We start from the raw sequence: 6,005 nt of genomic DNA, 5'->3' as shown, positions 1-6,005 counted from the left end.
GTAGTTGGCAAGTTCATTGAGCAGCCCTCGTTGCAATTGTAATCCGTTTCTTTTAAAAGGTTAAAAGCAATTTTGTAGGGGCGTGCATTAGTGCACCAACGTGCCTAGCATCCCTGTCCGTTTACTTATACCGTTTACTGTGTACTTATTCATGTTTATTCTTATTCCTGTTATCTTGTACAGGAGTGACAAACTAAATAAATAAATAACTTCCGCGAGGTTTTCCAGCGTGTTGGGTGCTTCGTGCTGCCCGCCACCTGTAAGTGTTCTGCGCAATCAAAACTAGAATTTCTTTTCTACATGAAGAGGAGGGGGAGAGTTTAACTCCAAAATGAACTGCTGGAAACAGTTACGCCCTTTATGCAGAGCAAAGGATACTTCAGAGAGCATGTTTCTTATTGTGCAAAGGGCATGATAAAAATTGGAAACAATTCAGTTGCAGGTTCAACGTATTTGAACTGCCAAGTTCGTATTTTTGGCTGCTCCCTGGAGATGGAGAAGTCGCCCTGGAAGATGCCAGAAGCAGAAATGTTGCTGCTGCCTGCCATGGCATGAGGTTTTGTATCTATAGGGGAATCTCAGGAAATAAAGATAAAACTCTGGAAAGCCCCCCCCCTCCCCCCAAGAATGAAATATTTGGGGAAATATTTTTTTAAAAGGCAGAATAGAATATTTCCCCTAAAGGAGAAATAAAAAAAATCTTAAGGGAGGCAGAAACCAGCCCGAGTTTCCCTGCAGAAACTAAGAAGGACAGCTTTTAGAAATGCAGATTTGGTAATAGCAAGACTAGGTCAAGACAGAAACGCAGATAAGCAACAAACAAAAAGTTGACAAAATTTGCTCCAACACCTAGGATTAGCATTTCCCCTTTTGCCTATGGAGTTACATGACCCTACAGGAATCCAGAAGGTATAAAAACCCACCGGCTCTAAACTCCATTTTGTCAGCTGCCCATAATCACATGTGATTGGTGATTCTGCTTCAATGATAAAGAGAACCTTTCAAGTCAGCTTCCATTTTATTTCCATTGCCTTTCTCCCAGATTGGACCTGGACCTGGATATTTCTTCCAACACAACAGAAATGTATTTTCCACCTTTTCATCCTGCCCCAACTGATTTATATGAAGTGGCTATTGCATTCACAGTTGCACAGTTACTTAGGACAGAAATGGGCCCTGCCCATTATGATGATAAATCATAATGGGCAGGGCCCATTTCTGTCCTAAGTAACTGTGCAACTGTGAATGCAATAGAGGTCATTAAGAGAGACACCTACATAATTCACACTAGTAATTAGCAAAGTACCTGGGGCAATAGGTTTTTCCATGCCCAGAATCTTGCATATAGAGTCCAAGAAGATAGCTTCTTCCTTGCTTCTACACCAGAGGCAAAATGTCACCTGTTAATTCTGGAAGGTGGCTGTGATGCAAACGTTTTTGCTTCTCACATTATTGGGGCTCCAGGGGGTAAATAATATTCCTTTTCTCCCATTGTGTGTTCCAACACTGAGGTGACCTAAACAGAGGATTCAGCAAGCAGCAACCGCTGACTTTTTCTGGACTCAGAAGTTAACTAAAGCTAGTAGTTAGAGGGGAAGATATCAGGGAATTTTAGTGTAAATTAGATTTGGAAATTTTTAAAAATCCTGGAAGAATGGCAGGTGGAAAACAACTTCCATACTGTCACCAAGAAAACTACGCAATTCTCAGTTACCAAGAGTTCAGCTCAATTTAAGTGTGTCTTCATTTTAACAGAGAGAGAGGTAAATTTTCCCAGCATAACATAACAAAGGTAGTGTTGGAAGAAATGTCATTCTGGGTTCAGTTCCAAGCAGGGGAAATGACACTGGAAACATGGAGGCTGCTTGGAAAGATGGTTTAATGGTAGACAGGGTCACATTGTTTGAGCTCCTGAACAGAAAAGGGGAACCACATGCTTCAAGATGTTGGGTGAAGAAGAAAAGAGGCCGAGATGCTGGAAGTCCCTAATTTTATGTCCTCTCTGGGCTTTGAACCTGAGCTTGTATTCTGATTGGTTGTCAGACTCCTCTAGGGCCATACAGAGGCAACTCTGTAGGCTGCGTTTTGAGTACAAGTTTGGTTGAGCATTGGTTCTTCCCAGGTGCCCTGTGGTGAGATGAGTAAACAGCTAATACTATCATGCCTTAATCCCATCACTCTGGAGTTGAAGGGGAAGATATTTGCTATGTAGAATAGACTGGCTCAGGCCTTTTCATGGCCCATTGACAAAGGTGGGACTATTAAGAGTCAGTCTGTTTCATGCCTAAAACATATTTCTCCATTTCTTATCCAGAAAAACATAATATTCTACCTTTTCAATATTTTGCAGGATATTTCATTTTTCTAGGAGGGGTGTGTGTTTTGACTTCCTACAGTAGTGAAAATTATTCCTTCACCAACTGCTCTAACAAATTTCCTGTCTTACAGGAAAAGCTTCAGCACAAAAACATGAAGTCTAGGAGACGACAGCTCAGCCTGAGGGAGGGGTCAAAAGCATCAGTCTTGAGTTCCTTCATCCCCACAAGAGATCTAAGTCTAGGCCATTTTGAATTCCTTATCTACCACCAAATTGCTTTGACTGATAGTAGTTCAGATTAAAATCTTCATACCTATCTGAATTTACCACAAACTTCATAGTAATCTGGGAGTGCTATTTTCATAGGTGTCCCTTGGACACTCCTGTTGTTTCAGTTCCTTTGAAAGCCACAGGGCCCTGGTGGCAATGCCATACTGTCATGGAAGCTGTTAGTAGCAATTATTTCCATCAAAATTATTCAGTTCTGTTTATATGACATCTTAGTGTCATTATGACACTAAGGTTTTAAAGAAGACAGCTTTTCCCGGGCTTTCATCATTTCACTGTTTAATGTTGAGTCAAAATGATTTTTTTATTCTATTCATGGCATATTTAAAAAAGGAAAAATGAGACTGTCAGTTTAATCCTCTTCAGTATTCAATGCATATTAAATATCCATAGAGCAGACATCACTGACACAGTTTTCCTTGTTTGCAAATGGTAGAGAGCTGTGCATAGGAATAATGAAAGAAAAATGCCTATGCCTTCCAGATGATCAATTTCTCTCTTTCCTTCTCTCTCCCCACCTCCTCTCTTCTTTTCCCTCTCCAAGTATTATTGGCTAACACAGGTCACAGGACACCCAAGCAGACAATTATTACAACTTCCAAATCACCAGAAGTTGATTTGTATCAGATTAAAACATTGGTCTGTCTAATCCAATATTGTCTACCTTGAGTAACAGTGGAGCTTCATAAATAGACCCTTTTACTGAAGCTTTTCAGACTTTTCATATACCAATTGTTGTGGCCCAGCAGTGGCCGGCTAAGCTGTTGGTGGACTCTGCTAAGACCTCGACTTGCGACCGGTCCTAAAGTCCTCGGCTTACAACCGGCCGCAGGTCCTCGACTTACGATTGACAGCCAGCAACAGCCTAGCTGCGCCTGATTGGCTAAGACGTGGCTGGCTGAGCGCGGGCTGCCCGAGGCATTCCTATTGGTCGCCCTGCTTGACAGCTCTGTTTAAATAGCTGTCAAGCAGGGCGAGGTGCTCAATTCTCACTGTATCAGGGACGTGCGGGCAGGGGAGGCAGGGGAGGCAGAGCCTCACCTCTCATCATGAAATAATAATATATAAAATAATAATATCCATGAGGGTCCACGAGGGAGTTTCATATATATAAGAGGAAGAGGAGGGAGGAGGAGGAGCGCATGCGTGGCGGTGCCAGCTGGGCAACCGGCGGAGGCAGGAGGGTTCTCGGAAGTGCCAATAACCTTCCTGCCTCCGCTGTACTTTGCGCGCTCCTCGCGACTGCAATCGACGTCCAGAAGTGGCAGGGGCTTGATGACATCGCCGCAGCTGCCATGCGCGGACGGACGGAGGTAGCCAGAGTGGCGCCAAGGCAGTCCGGCGGACGAGCAACCGAGGATCAGACTGCCTGATCCTCCATCGCTCGCTCGCTCTTTCGTTCGCCCGGACCCCTCGGCCACACTGGTTACCTCCATCCAGCCACGCCCAGCAGCGACGTCGGCGACGTCATCAAGACGAAGTGGCTTGGAGGCGAAGTGCTTTTCAGTGCTTTTCTGTGCGTCAGGCGTTTAGGTAGATAGCCAGATGTCCTAAACACCAGACACACAGAAAATCACTGAAAAGCAGCTGCTGTTGGAGATCGCGGAGCGCGAGCCGGCGGAGCGCACTCAGGAAGGCGGGGAATGGGATCACCTCCATGAGCGCACTCCGCCAGCTCGCGGTCTGTGATCCCCAACAGCAGCTGCTTTTCTGTGCGTCTGGCGTTTAGGTAGATAGCCGGATGTCCATGTCACATTCCCCGCCTTCCTGATGACGTCACCAGCCTCACCAGCCGTAAACCTCACCGCACGTCACTGCACTGTATATAGTTGACAGTTGCTGTTGCACAATAAATAGCTGTTCGGTTACCTCAGCCGCCTCACGCCTCATCTGTTCCTTTGAACTTCAACAGACTCTGACAGCCTAGACCATTATGGGACTGCTCTGGAGGATGAGGAGGACTCTGGAGGGTGTTTGGAGTCAGAGCAGGAACTAGAGAGGCCTGTTGGCCACCAGGTAGCATCTGAGTCAGGGAGCAGTGAGGAGGAACAGAGGGAGGTTGTCCCTGATGTGCGTATGCCTAGAACTGAGAGGAGAAAGGAACAGCTGTAGAGAAGACGTCATAGAAGGAAGTAGGGACAGCTGGCTAAGGGTGTGGCCCCTCCCAAAGAGTTTATAGGTGGAGCGACGGGAGGGGAATCTTTGCAGGAAACAACAGTCCATTATACGAGCCGTTGAAAAAGCATTCTGTAAGTTTAATATTGGGTTCTTGAAGATAACTTTCTAGGCTCCCAGCCAAGGGGTGGCTTTATGTAATTAGTCGTGGTGGACAGCCAAGCCTGTGTCTGCATAATCATTGGACTCATGGGACAGAACACCAATATATTAACTTCTCTAACTGTGGTCTTTCCCTGAGATAAAGAAAATGTCCAATGAGTATTTCCTTCTTACTTTGTCTTCACATCCTTCTTTTGCAGAGAAAAAACATACTTTTCACACCCACTCTGGGACACCTGATATGTCTTAATATAAAACAACTGAAAGTCACAAACTCATCAGTATTCATTACTCTTAAATATCAGCTACATCTTAGTGGGTGGCATAGAAAATTAATAAATGACCAACTACAATAGATAATTGCTTAATTAAAGATAATGACTTAGTAGGTTTATCTGCCCATCAGTATTATATTCAGCCTCTGTTGTAATAAATCATATATCTCTTAAATTGGGAGTAGGTTACACGGACAGAGCCTCTGGCCCTTCTTCAGAATCTCTAGAGATTGTATCACTAAAATTTGATGGTCCCTTTCCAAATGGCAGATATATAATCAAAGAAAAAATGAAGATTTAACTTGCCAAGAAAATAAATATTGTCCCTCCAAAGGGGCCCATCTTTTTACTTCTCACTGTCTGGTCATTATGAGGTTTAGCCACTTTTATTATCCCCTCAGGCACCAGGTACCAAGAACAAGTAATAAGGAGTAGTTTCTGAGTCTTTTCATTTATTGTTCTTCAGCTATAGATAAAATCTTACCCGGCCAAAGCAAGTATTTTCATAACAATAGATATAATCAGGGAACAAATAGGAAGGAGCCATTTTATGCTCCTCCTTACTTCATGCTGACCAAACATTACAAGCTGCAGAGGGAATGCAACTTCTTCCTCGCATGAATCCAAACTATGTACCACCACTTAACTCTATCTTAAACTGTGGGAATGCTCATGGATTGATTGATTGATTAAATATACACAGTTGCTTTATATACAATACAGGTAGTCCTCAATTTACAGCACAATTAAGTCTAATATTTCTGTTGCTGTGAGACGGTTGTTAAGTGAGTTTTGCTCCATTTTACAACCTGTTAAGAAAATAATGACACTCGTTAAATTAGTAACGT

This window comes from Natrix helvetica (genome assembly GCF_964273705.1).
Source record: "Natrix helvetica genome assembly, chromosome: 2".
Lineage (NCBI taxonomy): Eukaryota > Metazoa > Chordata > Lepidosauria > Squamata > Natricidae > Natrix > Natrix helvetica.
Note: the sequence above shows the minus strand (reverse complement) of the source record.